This window comes from Balaenoptera physalus, assembly GCF_965194825.1.
Source record: "Balaenoptera physalus genome assembly, chromosome: 5".
NCBI lineage: Eukaryota > Metazoa > Chordata > Mammalia > Artiodactyla > Balaenopteridae > Balaenoptera > Balaenoptera physalus.
This window is the reverse complement of record NC_138884.1, coordinates 18,158,773-18,177,676: the sequence shown is the minus strand read 5'-3', so window position 1 is coordinate 18,177,676 and position 18,904 is coordinate 18,158,773. Positions and strand designations below refer to the sequence as shown.

The 18,904-nt window shown below is 35.8% G+C and overlaps 1 protein-coding gene across 10 annotated transcripts in view; it reads right to left on the bottom strand.

Annotated features, from left to right (window-relative positions):
* The window catches only part of LOC309660781 (uncharacterized protein), a gene marked incomplete at its 5' end in the record, with an annotated part of 113,354 nt that overhangs the window by 85,601 nt on the left and 8,849 nt on the right, over positions 1 to 18,904 (bottom strand). The gene's annotated exons all lie outside the window — the stretch shown is intronic.

Genomic DNA, 18,904 nt, shown 5'->3' with positions numbered 1-18,904 from the left:
CAGAAGTCCGGGCAGGCTCTACTGCGCTCTCTGATTAGGGCTTCACAGGCTAACGTCAAGGTGTAGGCTGGACTGGGCTTCTCGCCGAAGGGTCTGAGGAAGAATCCACTTCCAAGTTCACTCAGATTATTCACAAAATCCAATTCTCTGTGGCTGTAAGTCTGAGGTCCCTGTTTCCTTGTTGGCCATCAGCTGGGGGTTGATCTCAGCTCCTTGGGGCTGCCCGCATTCCTCATCAAGTGGTTCCCTTGAATCCTTCTGCTTTGAATCTCTTTCCACCATCAGCTGAAGAAACCTCTCTGCTTTTTTTTAGGGCTGGTGTGATTAGATTAGGCCACACAGATAATTTCCCTTTCTTGAGACCAACTGTGCCAAATCACAGAACATAATCAGTAGACTGATATCTCATCATATTCACAGGTTTTAGGGATTAGGGTGGAACATCTTTGAGGGGCCATTTTAGAATCATGCCTACAACAGTCACAGTTGGGTCGCATGCCCTTTCCCGAACTAATCATTGCCCAGGGAATGAATTACCATAATGTGCTCAAATAGTTTTCTGGGATGGAGCGGATGTGTTGGGGGATAAACCACAACGTACATTATGTACTCACATAATAATGCTTCCCTTGAGAGGCGCCAAATGGGTTCATATATTCTGTCTATAATATATATATGTATTTTTTTTCTTACAAAGAATACTATTATCTTGTTAGTACTCTATTTTCTTCCTTATTGATCATAATGGTATGATACATGTTGGTTAGCATATCAGTTAAACATTTTAGGTGAGGGGAAAAAAGAGACTTTTTGAAGTGAAGCCTAGTGTTTGAGTGCAATAGAAGAGAGTCTGTTTTTCCTATTCTATCATGGTAAACTATCTGTAAAAAGAGACAGCTGATTACTTGTTAAACTCACAGATGGCAGCAGCATTATGGTTACAGCTTTGGAGTTTCTTACAGGTCTTTATGTAAAATATGTAGAATTTGGCAGATATAGACTGATATTGGTTCAGCTGTTATAGGTGAGACACTTTAGGTGGCTGGGAACAACTTTCTATAAGAAGCCACTGTCTACTCAGCATCAACTTTCCAGGACCTCCAGTATTACTTTGAGTACCTTTCTAGGAACTGTCTAATTTCTTGTTCCCTCACTCAGCCCATCTGCCATCCTGCTCTGCCTAGTCTGTTGGAATGTAAAGGCAATCTGGCTGTACAGCATGTCACTCTGTTAGTATCTAGTGTACCTTGGGACAGTCTAGCTAACAAGATAGATGTCATTTTTTCTACTCTCCTCTTCACATGTGACCCTCCAGAAGCTGTTCCCTTTGCTCAAGACTATGATTTTCCTCTAAAGAGGAGAACTTTTGATTAGGCAGGAGTATCTAAGTAGGGTTATTTCCATATTAGAATCTCTTAAGTGAAGATATACCACAGTTAACTGCACCATCTGGCAGGAGTATTCACTATACAATTAGGCAAGACTTCTCCAAGAGCCTGAGCCAGGGTTCAGAGATGTTCCAGGTGAGCTGTACATTCTGCTTGTTTGGCTGATGTGCTGTCTTGTATGTCAGGATGTAGCTCAAGAGCTGATAAACTTTCTGAACGATAAATAGTTCCAGGAAATAAAGTGATTGGGAAAACACTGGATAGATTTGGGGGTTTTGCTATAAATATGGTACTTTTAGCAAATAAAAGGTCAACTGGATACTAAATCTGGTAGACCTTAATCATTTTCTATTGTTTCTAGATCAATTTTTTCATTTTTAAGCATGAAGAAATGAAGGTCCTAATTGGGTATAATTAGCTTAAGGCAAACATTGAAGTAAGAAAAATTCAGACTTTTTTTTTGTTTTGTTTTGTTTTTCAGACTTTTAAACTCAGTCTGTATAGTACCTGATTTTAAGCATTCATGGTCAATGGAATCACCAGTCCACTTTACTGTATTGCACAGTTTTGTTATATGTTAGTAATATTATAAAAATGTACATTTGCCAGTAATAAATGTTTAACATCTATACGGTCTTGATGTACTTCACTATAGACAGACTGCTATTTTCTTTGGGTTACTTAAATTATTCATCCAGTGCTGGAATTCTGGTTACCGTGTTTATAAACAAGGACATAAAACACAGTATATTGGAAACATTATATTCTCAAGAACTTTCCTCTTTATAATTATATAGATTTCCTGTTAAATTATTTAGGTATAACTCTTCATAAAGCTAAATTATTTTATTTGTGAATTAATAAGACAAATGAATTTATTAGCATAAATTGGTGAAATTGTGCCATCTAGTGCCCTTTACTGAAAAAAGTTTTTTTTTTTTTAATTTATTTTTCAGCCCCCAGAATCTTACACATTACAGGTTAAAAATGAGTCTAGAAATCTATTTTTTCAACCTTAAATATTACAGATAAGAAATATGAGTACAAATGAAAATACAGTTAGGACATATGTTTCTGGAAGAGAGTGTTCCACATACAGGAAAATATTCTAGCCAGTCCTTAGGAATTGGTGTGGTCATTCCAAGCATTTCGTAAGACTTGTTTACTACATCTAGTATAACATTCTCTGTGCAGTACGTGTATTAGTGGGGAGACTGAAGACCACTAGATAATAACATTCTTGGTGGTTGGTGGTGAAAGATCTTGAAGACTGGGGCTTGAAGATTCTTCTCTCCTTCCTTGCCTTTCCCCTGCTACATTGCTACATTGCCCTGTACTCAGAACTGGAGGAAGCAGAGTTGTGCGTGTGTATGTGTTTTGACAAGAGGGGAAAAAGAAGAGTCATGAGTCGTATTAGAATAAATGCGGAAATGCGACGGAGAAGGAAGACAAAATTTTTTAAATTCTATTTTAGGGTACTGGGAGCTGAAATTAATTGACAGAAAGCTTCGGAGTCACAGTTATGCAGGTTTGGGTTTGTGTGAATTTGGAATTATCTGATTACTTTTGGAGACTTAATTTTCATATGGCTAGAAAAAAAAGGTGGGGGTAGATGGAAAGAAAAGTAAATTCAGGTACCTATTATACAATGGTTGCACAGAAATAGTCATGTAATGAATATCAATTCCTTTCAACCACAAATGTGCTAGCAAAAACTTCTTTACTTACCTATATATGTGAGACACATGCACATCACTTGTGTTAGTTATTATGCCTGTTCAATTAAGCTAAGGATTTGTTTTTTTATCTAGTGACCTTCTCTTATCTATTAACCATGTACCATCTCGTGACTTCGGTTATTTTCTTGACATTTTTTTCTATCTTGAATTGCTATCATGTTTTTCAGACTTGTGTCTGAAACAACTATATCTATATCTATAGATATCTATATATCTACAAAAATGTTTACATACTTGCCAATGTTTTGTTCATAGTGGGAAATTAATAAATCCTTGTTACATTATACACTGGGCTTCAGTAGAATTTTCCTTTACCCAGGTGAAGACACGTTGTCACCAAAACCTTTATTTGGCAACCATGAAAAGAAAGTATATTTCATTAAACACATTTGAAATTTCATAAGCACTTATGTAACTTAAGGTGGTTATTTTATGTTTAATTTTAATTGTGGTAAAAAACATATAACACAAAATATACCATCTTAACTGCTTTTAAGTGTGCAGTTCAGTAGTGTTAAGTATATTCATGCTGTTGTGCTATGGATTTCCAGAACTTTTTATCTTGCTGAGCTGAAAATCTATAGCCATTAAACAACTCCCCATTCCCCCCTCCCCCAGCCCCTGGCAACCACCATTCTTCTTTCTGTTTCTATGAATCTGACTACTTTGGATACCTCATTTAAGTAGTTATCATACAGTATTTGTCTTTTTTGTGACTGACTTATTTCACTTAGCATAATGCCCTCAAGGTTCATCCATGTTGTAGCATGTGACAGTATTTCCTTCCTTTTTAAGGCTGAATATTATTATTGAATTATTAATTCAAGGTAATTGTTTCTAAAGTACTTAGACTGTAGTCAGAAAACTTAATGAGAATTGCTAATCAATTTAACGTGGTCTGCATATATAACAGAATATAGCTACATATATTTAGTAAAACACTGTACAATGCTGAGACAGAATTCTAATGATTGAGAATCTTCTAAAACTTTAATAAGCTCCTTTGAGACCATTATGCAAGACAATAGGTTTTTTAAAATGCCATGTAAATATGTTCTTAAATTTTTTATCAACAATGTATAAGTTGAGCCACATGAGATTTGTATCCCAGTACTATACTTTCCATTTATAAAATACTGAATTTAAATGATGAGAAGTGTCAAATTTATTGATTTCCAATCTTTTAAAAGCACACACCATATTAAAAAAGACTTTTTATTTGGTCTTCATTTTATCCTCTAAAAAGAAAAAGTAAAATGCCTTAGCATTTCATTCATACTTTTTAAAACAAAAGTACTGCATTTGGTATTGTTTTCCTTATTTTCACATCATTAACAGCATATTAACAGTAAACTGTTACCTGGAACTATCCACTCTAGGAGGACCCTACCCAGAGGAGCCCAGCATAGGGACCGGGAGAGCAATCTAAGGGTCGGGTTGCTGCGTGTGCCTCGATCTCAAACCCAATTTCCACAGGGCATCGGAATAATGAGCAGTTGCTACTGCTTCTAGGCAGATGATTTATTATGTGCACTGATTTTGGTCAAAATTAAGAATAGAAACATTTCATCTGTCTCTTCCTAAAAAACTCTTAAGTGCAAACTTCACTTAATCCATTTTAGTGTAACTTATTCCCTTCATGACTCTACATCTTGTGGGAAAACCTCTCTCAACCACATCTCCCTATCTTTCCCCATAATTGACCTCACTAGACCACATGTGTCTCTGCCTCTAATTACTGTTTACCTCATTTGGCATTGGATTTCTCTCATCACGGTATTGTTTGAAGCAAGTGGGGTGAGGCATATTTTCCAAAGGAGCCCAAGCGGTGCATGGGTGCATGTTGCAACCTTTACTGCAAACTCTGATTTACATCTCACCATGTTTTTGCTTTACCTTATTCATGGCATTAAAACAATACAAACATTTCACAGCTCTGCTTGCTTCCTTTCCTTGTTTCGTCTCTTTTAACCAATGTTTTACATATTAAATTTTATTAAATAATCCTGAAACATCTTCCCCATTTTATAAACAAATAATAAATGTGATCATTATTTATTCCTTCCTCACTCTTCCCCTCTCCCACCATATTTTCTCCCCATTTTAGGTAATCTAGCACACCTAGATTTAGGTGATCTAGCACACCTTCTGTATATTCTCCATGCTTATGTAATCATATACATAGTATATACTCACATGTACATTTAACATTAATAGAATTTGAGGGGTAACTCCTTGGTTTTAGAAAAATGTATGATATATATTTTCTGAATCTTGCTCTTCTCAGTAACCTCATGGAAATCATGCCAAGTAAATGAAATGACTTTACTTCAGTCTTTAAAATGTCTTCATAGTATTCCATGGTGACATGATTTACTCAGTCATTCCCCTTATTATTAGGTACTTCATTTTTTTCTATTTTTTTGACATTTTGCACAATGAAGAAACAAATTTGTGTTTAAATATATGGATGTAAGTAAATATCCGTGTACTGCCGGTCCTCCATATCTGTGGGTTTCACAAACTTGAACTCAACTAACTTCAGACCAAAAATAGTTGGAAAAAATTCCAGAACGTTCCAAAAAAGCTTGAATTTGCTGCTCCCTGGCAACTATTTATATTTACACAGCTTTTACACTGCATTTACCACTATTTAAATAGCACTTACATTGTATTAGGTATTATAAGTAATCTAGAGATGATTTAAAGTATACAGGAGGATGTGCATAGGTTATATGTAAATACTATGCCATTTTACATAAGGGACTTGGGCATCTTGGATTTTGCTATCAGTGGGGGTCCTGGAACCAATCTCCTGTGATACCAAGGGATGACTGTATATCATTTTATGATGGCGTATTTATTTTTACAAGATATCTATGCGGTATTCACAGGTAATTGATAATTTACATTTCCACCATCCATTATGAAATTACATTTTCTCATATCCTCCCAGAAAAATGGTCTTTTAAATCTTTGCCTTCCTGTTGGGTAAAAAAGTGGTATTTCAGTGTGACTGTGATATCCATTTCCTCCCTACTAGTGGGCTTGAATATTTATTTTGGTTATTTGAATTGGTTCCTCTGTGAATTTGCTTTTTACGTTTTTTTCCCACTTTTCTACTGGGTTTTCTTTCCCTTCCTGATCATTTTTTAAGACTTTATGATATATTGAATAGCAGAGATGTTAAGACTCTTTCTGTGTTCTTTATTGCAAACAATTTTCCAAGAGTTGTTGCTTATCTACTGAATTTATTTATGACATCTTATGTTACGTAAAAGTTTAAAATTTTGATATTGTAATGTAGTGACTATCTTTTCTGTTAAAGATTCTGTCTCCAGAGTTAAGAAAGGAGTTAAAACTCTCCTTGCCCATACACATAATTGTCTACATTTTTACACATGAAATTTATTGTTTCATTTTTTACGTTTATATCTTGAAACATCTGGAAATTATATTTCTAAATGTGCGATATAGGAGGAAATTCTATTTTCTTATAAATTGGGTAGTCAGTTGTGCCAGCAGAATTTATTAAACAGTTAAACCTTTTCTCACTTAAAGTATTATATTTGTCTTAGATTAAATGTTTACACACACTGGAAACATTTCTGGATTCTTTAGTTCTCCTGATCTGTCTACTTCTAGGCCAATACCACATCAATTTGATTGTAGTTGCTTATAGCCCCTATATCTTCAGATATTTGATAATGGGAGTTATTCCTCACCATTCTTCTTTTTCCTAATTGTCTATTCACCTACATTTATTATATAAAAATATCAACCGATAACTAGTGGGAAGCAGCCGCATAGCACAGGGAGATCAGCTCGGTGCTTTGTGACCACCTAGAGGGATGGGATGGGGAGGGTGGGAGGGAGGGAGATGCAAGAGGGAAGAGAAATGGGAACATATTGTATATGTATAACTGATTCACTTTGTTATAAAGCAGAAGCTAACACACCATTGTAAGGCAATTATACTTCAATAAAGATGTTAAAAAAAAAAAAAAATATCAACCGAAATTCTAACTGGAATTGTATAAGATATACTAATTTTAAGAGAATTTATATTTTATGATATTGGCTTTCCATGTAACTTTGGTGTCTTTCCATTTGCTCATATCTTCTTTATTTAGGTTTTAAGTCTTTCCTATTGCATAATTCTATGTATATATCCCATGATTTTTGTCATATTCTAGACAAAGAGAATTTTTACATATTCTATGTATATATTCCATTATTGTTAATGGAATTTTTCACTAATTTACACTTTAGGGTAGATAGAAACTTGTTAGGATAAATAAAAACTATTAGTTTTTATGTATTTAACTTGAACCTGGTCACTTCACTTATTTCTCTTATTAATTATAGGATAATTTAACACATTTTCTTGTGATATTTTGATATCTCATTACATTATAGGCAAAAAGAGATATTTTTATGACTTGTTTTTCAATTTGATACTATTTGTTTTACTGTATCCAATATATACAATATATACTGTATACAATATAATTAATATATTTAATTATTATTAAATGATAATTATTATAGAGGCATCCATTTTTTATTTCAATTGAAGTAGTTCTAGTCTTTTGCTGTTTAGGGTAGTATTTTTTCTGTCTCTAAATTTTGTAAGTATTTTTGATTATATTCAAATAGTATCCTTCAATTTCCATTAAATATAGAATTTTTGTTAGAAATTGCTCTTTAATTTTATCAAATGTTTGTTCTGCATCTGTTGATATGAATATATATTACTTTCTATGATAATTTGTCAATGTACAGCATTATGTTTTTGAAATGAAATCACCCTTGCAGTCATAGAATTTACATTTTTTTGTCTTAATAAATTATCCTTTAAAAGTATTGTTAGGAACTTCCTTGGTGGTCCAGTGGTTAAGACTCCTCTCCCAATGCAGTGGGCACGGGTTCAATCCCTGGTTGGGGAACTAAGATCCTGCATGCTGCCTGGTGTGGCCAAAAAAAAAAATTGCTACTACTTCATTAGAATTTTAGAATTTTTACATATATATTTATTATAGAGATCAATTGTACTATTCTTTTTTGGGAGAATCTTGATCATCTTTTGGTATTAAAGTCATACTGGTTTCATGAAGTAAAATGAGAGGATTCTATCTTTATGATTTAGAATATTTTAAATAATATTGGAATTAACTTTTTTTAGGTTACATAAGACATCTGTGATTTTTATCCAGTATTCATTCCTGTTTTTTAAATAACTTCTTTATCTTAGAACAGTTTTAGATTTCCAGAAAAATTGCAAAGTACAGAAATACCCCATCTATACCCTGCAACCAGTTTCCCTTATTAACATCTTACATTAGCATGACATATTTGATATAATTAATGAGTCAATATTGATCCATTACCATGTGTTAATCCATACTTTACCTGATTTTCTTTAGTTTTTACTTAGTATCCTTTTTCTATTCCAGGATCCCATCTAGGATACTACTGAATACATTGCATTTAGTTGTTAAGTCTCCTTAGGCTCCTTTTGGCTTTGACAGTTTCTCAGACTCCTTGGTCTTCATAACAATGACAGTTTTGAGGAGTAATGGTTAGGTATTTTGTAGAATTCCCTTCAACTGGCATTTATCTAATGTTTTTCTCATGATTAGACTGTGGTTATGAGTTTTCCAGAGGAAGACAATAGGGATAAAGCACTATTTTCATCACATCACATCAAACGTATACACTATCAACACAGCTTATGACTTTTGGTGTTAATTTTGATCACCTGGCTATGGTAGTACTTGTCAGGTTTTTCTACTGGACCATTACTCATTTTTCCTTGTTTCAACACTTCTTCCTCTTTGAGAGGAAGCCACTTCGTGCAGCTCAGTATTTAAGGAATTATGCTCCTCCTTTAGGGAGGGAGTGTCTACATAAAATACTTGGTATTTTGTGATAATTTTATATTTTAAAATTTATTAAGGTTTCTTTGTAGTCAAATGGAAGATTCTGTATATCAAGTGTAATGACTTTGTAATTTATGGCTTATTTTTCATCTGTATGATCTATCCAATTCTGAAAGAGCTGCATTAAATTACTCACTATAATTGCATTTTGATCAAGTTCTCCTTGCATTTCTAATAACTTTTGCTTTGTGTAACAGCTGTTATGTCTGATACATACACTTTTATTATTGTATAATCTTCATAAACTTGGTTTTTCTTTCCAGTTTGAGAAATAATTGACATACAGCACTGTATAAGTTTAAGGTGTACAGCATAAATAAACTTGGTTTTTATCACTACCTGATATCCCTTAGTCTTGTGTGGGATTTTAACCTTAAATTCTCCATACTCTGTTACCTTTCTTCAATATTGTTTGAATTTGCCTGGTATCATTTGTCCTATTCCTTTATTCTCAACATATTTTAGTGATTTTCGTAAACACCATCTTTTTGAGATTTAAAAAGAACTCATCTGACAATCTCTGTCTTTAAAGGGAGAATTTAATGCTTTACACTTAGTGCAGTGATTCATATGCTTGATTTTATCTTTTAAGTTTAACTTAATTTTTATTATTTATATTACACTGTTATTTTTCTTTTCCTCATTTATGTTTGATCTAGTGATTAATGATTCCATTTTGTTTGCTTGTGTTAATGTGGAAGACTTACTATAAGAGTTTCATTTTACTATTGGCTATCTTTCCTTTCCTGTGCTCCAAATCAGACATATATTGCTTTACTATTTCTTAAATATAAGATAATTTTTTCTTATTAAGACATCCTATTTCCCTCTTAGTCACTCTTCAAGGTAACATGAAGTCTGTAGAATATTTTCATTTTCTCTATTCTCATCTTTTCTTCTCTTCCCCATCAGCCATGATTTTTGAGACACTTTACCTCCCCCAATTCCTAGTTTTTTTCTATATAATTTGCCAGATTATTACTAGTTTCTTATCTACTATGTCTTCTTAGTTATTAGAGTCCTTCCTTAGAACATATTTTATATATATGTGGTCAGTCTGTTACTGTATATTAACATTCAAACACACTCAGTGGTATATTTACAAGAAACATTCATTGACCAACCCTATTTCCTCTCCTTTTTATTGTGTTCTACCTTGAGGCTATGCACATATATCATTTCTTCTTTGGTTAGAGCTATTTCATGAGTCTCTTCAATTGGTATATGTGAATAATAAAATAGTACTTTCTAAATTCTCAAATAGCCACACATGTCTTGCTTATGTCCTCTGACAGATGAGAAAATTATTACTGGATATAGGCTTCTTTGGTGTCCTTGCACCTTTTTTAAAAAGGTAATCTGCATGTGTTTTTCCTTTGCCTGCTACCTTACAGTGTTAAAGATGAACACTCTGATTTAATTTTGATCCTTTCTCTGTATATGTAACTTTTCTGTCTCTACTTGGACACTGGTGTTTGCAAGCGCCATTGTGGAATCCTCCCTCTAGCTCACTAGTGCCAAGACCTGGCCTCAACCAACAGCCTATAGGCAACAGCGCTGGGACACCTCAGGCTAAGCAACTAACTGGGCAGGGATAAAGCCCCACCCATCAGAAGACAGGGTGCCTTAACAAAAACAGAAGTATAGATCAACAGAACAGGATAGAAAGCCCAGAGATAAACCCACGCACATACAGTCACCTTATCTTTGATAAAGGGGGCAAGAATATACAATGGCGAAAAGACAGCCTCTTCAGTAAGTGGTGTGGGGAAAACTGGACAGCTCCATGTAAAAGAATGAAATTAGAACACTCCGTAACACCATACACAAAAATAAACTCAAAATGGATTAAAGACCTAAACGTAAGGCCAGACACTATAAAACTCTTAGAAAAAACATAGGAAGAACACTCTATGACATAAATCATAGCAAGATCCTTTTTTGACCCATCTCCTACAGAAATGGAAATAAAAACAAAAATAAACAAATGGGACCTAATGAAACTTAAAAGCTTTTTGCACAGCAAAGGAAACCATAAACAAGACAGAAAGACAACCCTCAGAATGGGAGAAAATATTTGCAAATGAAGCAACTGACAAAGGATTAATTTCCAAAATATACAAGCAGCTTATGCAGCTCAATATCAAAAAAAAAAACAACCCAATCCAAAAATGGGTGGAAGACCTAAATAGACATTCTCCAAAGAAGATATACAGACTGCCAACAAACACATGAAAGGATGCTCAACATCACTAATCATTAGAGAAATGCAAATGAAAACCACAGTGAAGTATCACCTCACACCAGTCAGAATGGCCATCATCAAAAAATCTACAAACAATAAATGCTGGAGAGGGTGTGGAGAAAAGGGAACCCTCTTGCACTGTTGGTGGGAATGTAAATTGATACAGCCACTATGGAGAACAGTATGGAGGTTCCTTAAAAAACTAAAAATAGAACTACCATATGACCCAGCAATCCCACTACTGGACATATACCCTGAGAAAGCCATAATTCAGAAAGAGTCATGTACCACAATGTTCATTGCAGCACTATTTACAATAGCCAGGACATGAAAGCAACCTAAGAGTCCACTGACAGATGAATGGATAAAGAAGATGTGGCACATATATACAATGGAATATTACTCAGCCATAAAAAAAAACGAAACTAAGTTATTTGTAGTGAGGTGGATGGACCTAGAGTCTGTCATACACAGTGAAGTAAGTCAGACAAAGAAAAACAAATATCGTATGCTAACACATGTATATGGAATCTAAAAAAAAAAAAGAAAAAATGGTTCTCATGAACCTAGGGGCAGGACAGGAATAAAGATGCAGATGTAGAGAATGGACTTGAGGACATGGGGAGGGGGAAGGGTGAGCTGGGAAGAAGTGAGAGAGTAGCATTGACATATATACACTACTAAATGTAAAACAGATAGCTAGTGGGAAGCAGCCGCATTGCATGGGGAGATCAGCTCAGTGTTTTGTGACCACGTAGTGGGGTGGGAATAGGGAGGGTGGGAGGGAGACGCAAGAGGGAGGGTATATGGGGATATATGTATGCATATAGCTGATTCACTTTGTTATACAGCAGAAACTAACACAACCTTGTAAAGCAATTATACTCCAATAAAGATGTTTGGGAAAAAAAAAAAGGAGACAGGGTGCCTTAAGACCCCTGAGCCCACAGCTACCTCTGGCCATGGTCCTGCCCACCAGAGAGCCTAGGACCCAGTGACACCCACCAGTGGGCAGGCACCAGTCCCTGAATCCTTGAACTCCAGGAAGCCACCACTAGTCTCTGGACCAGCCTCACCAGATAGCAGGCAGACACCAAATGCAAGAAAATCACAATACCACAGCCTGTGAATCCAGTCTGCCCAAAGCAGCCCAGACCCTGTCCTGGGACCAGCTGGGCCTTGGCCCTGCCTTTTAGCAGGCCAACAAAAGCCTCGGGATACCCTGGACCCTGTACCTAACTGTGTCAGGAACCAGGCCCGCCACCTCACCAGTAATCCAACACCAGCTCTGGGACCCCTGGCTCTTGCAACTAGACTCTAGTACCCAGCTCTGCCTGCCAGTAGGCTGGCACTAACCACAGGAACTGGCTCTATCCACCAGTGGGCAGGAAATGGCCCTGGAGTCTTCTGGACTCTAACTCCACCCATCAGTGAACCAGCATAAATCCCAGAACCCCTGGGGTTGCACAGTCAGCTGCCTCATGACCTGGTTCTACCAACCAGCAGCTGGCAGCCTCTACACAAGGCATGGCCTGACCAACCAGACCTGGGGGCCAACCAAGCCTACCAGATCATCTACATAGTCAACTTGCCATAAAATAAGGACCCATGCAGTCTTCATAAATGGAACCCCTAGAACATATAATTTGGGTGATGGGAAGGCAGTGTGCTGCTGGATACATAGCTCATCTCCTACAAAAGGCCACTTCTCCAAGGTTGGGAAATATAAGCAGCCTATGAGATATATAAAAATAAAAATAGTAACTTAGGCAAAATGAGGTGACAGAGGAATATGTTCCAGACAAAGGAACAAGATAAAACCCCAGAAGAAGAACTAAGTGAAGTACAGATAGGCAATCTACCCAAGTAAGAGTTCAGGGTACTGATCATAAAGATGATCAAAGAACTTGGGAGAAGAATGGATACACAGAGCGAGAAGTTATAGGTTTTTAACAAAGAGTTAGAAAATATAAAGAACAGCCAAACAGAGATGAAGAATACAATAACTGAACTGAAAACTACACTAGAAGGAATCACAGTAGGCTAAATGATACAGAGGAACAAATCAGCGAGTTGGAAGAGAGAGTAGTGGAAATCACTTCCACTGAACAGATAAAACAAACAAAAAAAAACAAATGAAAAGAAATGAGGACAGTTTAAGAGACTTCTGGGATAATATCAAGTGTACTAATGTTCACAACATAGGGGTCTCAGAAGGAGAAGAGAGAGAGAAAGGGCCGGAGAACATATTTGAAGACACAACAGCTGAAAACTTCCCTAACCTGGGAAAGGAAACAGACATCCAAGTCCAGGAAGCATAGAGAGTCCCATATGGTATTAACCCAAAGAGAAACACAGCAAGACACACTGTAATTAAAATGGAAAAATTAAAGATAAAGAGAAAATATTAAAAGCAGCAAGGGAAAAGCAACAAATAACATAAAAGGGAACTCCCATAAGGTTATCAGCTGACTTTTCTGCAGAAACTCTGCAGACAAGAAGGGAGTGGCATGACATATTTCAAGTGATGAAAGGGAAAAACCTACAACCAAGAATACTCTACCAAGTAAGGTTCTCATTCAGATTTGATGGAGAGACCAAAAGCTTTACAGACAAGCAAAAGCTAAAAGAGTTCAGCACCATCAAATCAGCTTTACAAGAAATGTTAAAGGAAATTCTCTAGGTGAAAAAGAAAAGGCCACAACTAGAAACATGAAAATTATGAAATGAAAAAAGCTCCTCAATAAAGACAAACATACAGTGAGGGTAGGAAATTATCAATACACAAAGCTAGTAGGAAGGTTAACAGAGAAAAGCAGTAAAATCATCTATATTCAGAATTATCAGTTAAGGGATACACAGAACAATTAGATGTAAAATATGATATCAAAAACAGTAATCATGAGGGGAGGAAAGTACAAATGCAGTGTTGTTAAAATGCGTTTGAAAGTAAGAGATCAGCAACTTAAAACAATCACGTATAGATACAGATTGCTATATAAAAATCTGATGGTAACTACAAACCAAAAATCTAAAATAGATACACACACAAAAAAGAAAAAGGAATCCAAACATAACACTAATGACAGTCATCAAATCACAAGAGGACAAAAGAAGAAAGGAAAACAAGAAGGAAAAAACTAACAAAACAACCCCAAAACAACAAAATACCAATAAGAACATACATATCAATAATAATCATAAATGTAAATTGACTAAATGCTTCAGTCAAAAGATAGAGAGTGGGTGAATGGATGTAAAAACAAGACCCTTATATATGCTGCCTTCAAGAGACTCACTTCAGGTCTAAAGACACACACAGACTGAAAGGCAGGGAATAGAAAAAGGTATTCCACACAAATGGAAATGAAAAGAAAGCCAGGGTAGCAATACTTTTATCAGACAAAATAGACTTTGAAACAAAGACTGCTACAAGAAATAAAGAAGAACATTACATAAGGATCAAGGGATTAATTCAGGAAGAAAATATCACAATTGTAAATATATATGCACCCAATATAGGAGCACCTAATACATAAAGCAAATATTAACAGACATAAAGGGAGAAATTGACAGTAACACAATAATAGCAGAGGACTTTAACACCCCACTTACATCAACAGACAGATCATCCAGACAGAAAACCAATAAGGAAACACTGGTCTTAAATGACACATTAGACCAAATGGACTTAATTGATATTTACAGAGCATTCCATCTGAAAGCAGCAGAATACACCTTTTTTCAAGTGCACATGTAACATTTTCCAGGATAGATCATGTTAGGCCATAAAATAAGTCTCTGAATTTAAGAAAACTGAAATCATATCAAGCATCTTTTCTGACCACAACACTATCAGACTAGAAATCAACTACAAGAAAAAACTGCAAAAAACCACAAACACGTGGAGGCTAAATGATACGCTACTAAAAAAACAACCAATGGATCACTGAAGAAATTAAAGAGGAAATAAAAAAAAACCTAGGGACAAATGAAAATGAAAACACAACAACCCAAAATCTATTGGATGCAGCAAAAGCATTTATAAGAGGGAAGTTTATAGTGACATAAGCTTCCCTAGGAAACAAGAAAAATCACAAATAAATAACCTAACCTTTATCTTAAAGCAACTAGAGAAAGAAGAACAAACAAAACCCAAGGTTAGGACAAGGAAAGAAAAAATAAAGATCAGAGCAGAAACAAATAAAATAGAAACAGAAAAGCAATAGAAAAGATCAATGAAACTAAGAGTTGGTTCTTTGAAAAGATAAACAAAATTGATAAACCTTTAGCCAGATTTATCAAGAACAAAAGAGACAGGGCCCAAATCAATAAAATCAGAAATGAAAAAGAAATTACAGAAATACAAAGGATCACAAGAGACTACCATGAACAACTATATGCCAATAAAATGGACGATCTAGAAGAAATGCAAAAATTCTTAGAAATGTGCCATCTCCCAAGGCTGAACTAGGAAGAAATAGACAACATGAATAGACAAATTACAAGTACTGAAATTGAATCTGTGATGTAAAAACTCACAACAAACAAAACTCCAGAACCAGATGACCTCACAAGCTAATTTTATCAAACATTTAGAGAAGAGTTAACACCTATCCTTCTGAAACTATTCCAAAAAATTGCAGAGGAAGGAACACTTCCAAACTCATTCTATGAGGCCAGCAACACCTAGGTACCAAAACCAGACAATCACAAAAAAAGAAAATTACAGGCCAATATCACTGATGAACATAGATGCAAAAATCCTCAACAAAATATTAGCCAACTGAATCCAACAATACATTATAAGGATCACACACCATGATCAAGTGGGATTTATCCCAGGGATGCTTGGATTTCTCAAAATTCACAAGTCAATCAATCAATGTGATATATACCACATTAAGAAATTGAAGAATAAAATATATGATCATCTCAATAGATGCAGAAAAGCTTTCAACAAAATTCAACATCCGTTTATAATAAAAACTTTCCAGAAAGTGGGCATAGGGGGAACATACCCCAACATGGTAAAGGTATTATATGACAAACCCACAGCTAACAACATACTCGATGGTGAAAAGCTGAAAGTATTTCCTCTAAGATCAGTAAGAAGACAAGGATGCCCATGATGGAAATCCATGAAAAAGTTCATGTTGCAGCTAGAGTTGTAAGGCAGTGTGGAGGTAGAGCTTCTCTTCCTTGGGGAGTCCTCTGTCTGTTTTTTGTTAAGGTGTCAACTGACTGGATGAAACCCACTTACATTATGGATAGTAATCTGTACTTTTAATTAAATGCTAATCTAAAATATACCTTCACTTCACATTTAGATTAGTGTTTGCCCAAATGTCTAGGTGCTATGGCTTAGCCATGTTGACATATAAAATTAACTAACACAGCACCCTTGGTCATTCTTTGTGACCTGCATTATCCTGATACCAAAGCCAGGTAAAAATACCACACGGAAACCACAAATCAATATCTTATCTGAGGGATTTCCCTGGTGGTCCAGTGGATAAGACTCCCCCAATGCAGGGGGCCCAGGTGTGATCCCTGGTCAGGGAACTAGATCCCACATGCATGCTGCAAATAAGAGTTCGCATGCTGCAACTAAGAGTCTGCATGCTGCAACTAAGAAGTCCACATGCCGCAACTAAAAATCCTGCATGCTCCAACTATGAGCCTGCATGCCGCAACTAAAAGATCCCACATGCCACAACTAAAGATCCTGCATGTTACAATGAGGATCCCGGGTGCCGCAACTAAGACCCGGGGCAGAAAAAATAAATTAAAAAAAAAAAATCTTGTTTGACTATACCCATAAAACTTCTCAATAAAATACTGGGAAACCTAATCTGACAGCATATTAGCAGGAACAAGTCAGATTAATTCCAGGAATGCAACGGTGGGTCAACATAAGGAAATTATCAATATAATATACACATAAACAGAGTGAAGGTGAACAACCACATGATCATCTCAATTAATGCAGAATAACCTCTTGACAAAATCCAGTATGTTTTGATGATGACTCAATAAAATAGGAATTGAAAAGGAACTTTTTTTTTTTTTTAAAGAAATGGCTCCTAGGTTCTTTTTTTTTTTTAATGCTTTCCTTTTTTTTTTAATTTTTATTTATTTATTTATTTATTTATTTATTTATTTATTTATCCCTAATTCATGGCTATGTTGGGTCTTCGCTTCTGTGCGAGGGCTTTCTCTAGTTGTGGCAAGTGGGGGCCACTCTTCATCGCTGTGCGCGGGCCTCTCACTATCGCGGCCTCTTTTGTTGCGGAGCACAGGCTCCAGACATGCAGGCTCAGCAATTGTGGCTCACGGGCCCAGCCGCTCCACGGCATGTGGGATCCTCCCAGACCAGGGCTCGAACCCGTGTCCCCTGCATTAGCAGGCAGATTGTCAACCACTGCGCCACCAGGGAAGCCCGAAAAGGAACTTTTTTAACATCAATGGAAAAAACATTTTTTCATATTCAGGTATGGGGAAGCCATTCTGGCTTATACATGCCTTGTCCTGAACTTTATGGGCTGCCAAACAGACAATATTTGTCAGCTTTAACCATTAAGGAATGTCCACTTTGAAGAGGAGTAATGCCTCCTTTTCTAATATGCCAATGCTAGTATTTTTTTGAAGATAAAGTTCCCTTCCCAGATGACAGGGTCATGCTGACTCACTGTGTACCTGCTAAACTGTAACTACATCTCTGTTGAAACCTTAAAGGAATGTACCCCTGTCATGTTTGATGTATGTCCTTTGTTCTGACAAGATACAAAATTGTGCTGAAAACCAAAAGAAAAAAAAAAAAAGAGACAAGGATGCCCAATCTTGCCACTTTTGTTCAACACAGTACTGGAGGTCTTAGCCACAGCAATCAGAGAAGAAAGAGAAATGAAAGGAATCCAAATTGCAAAAGAAGAAGTAAAACTGTCACTGTCTGCAGATGACATGATACTATACATAGAATATCCTAAAGATGACACCAGGAAACTACTAGAGCTCATCAGTGAAGTTGGTAAAATTCATGGATATCAAAACTAATACACAGAAATCTGTTGCATTTCTATACACTAACAACAAACTATCAGAAAGAGAAATTATGGAAACAATCCCATTTACCATCGTAGCAAAAAGAATAAAATACCTAGGACTAAACCTACCTAAGGAGGCAAAAGATCTGTACTCTGAAAAATATAACACACTGATGAAAGAAACTGCAGATGACACAAACAGATGGAAAAATATTCTGTCTTCATGAACTGGAAGTATTAATATTGTTAAAATGACCATACTACCTAAAGCAATCTACAGATTCAATGTAATCCCTATCAAAATACCAATGGCATTTTTCACACAACTCGAACAAATAATTTTAAAATTTGCACGGAAACACAAAAGACCTTGAATAGCCAAAGCAATCTTGAGAAAGAAGAACAGAGCTTGAGGAATCCACGTTCCCTGATTTCAGACTGTACTACAAAGCTACAGTCATCAAAACAACATGGTACTGGCACAAAAACAGACACATGTATCAGTGGAACAGAATAGAGAGCTCAGAAATAAATCCACACACTT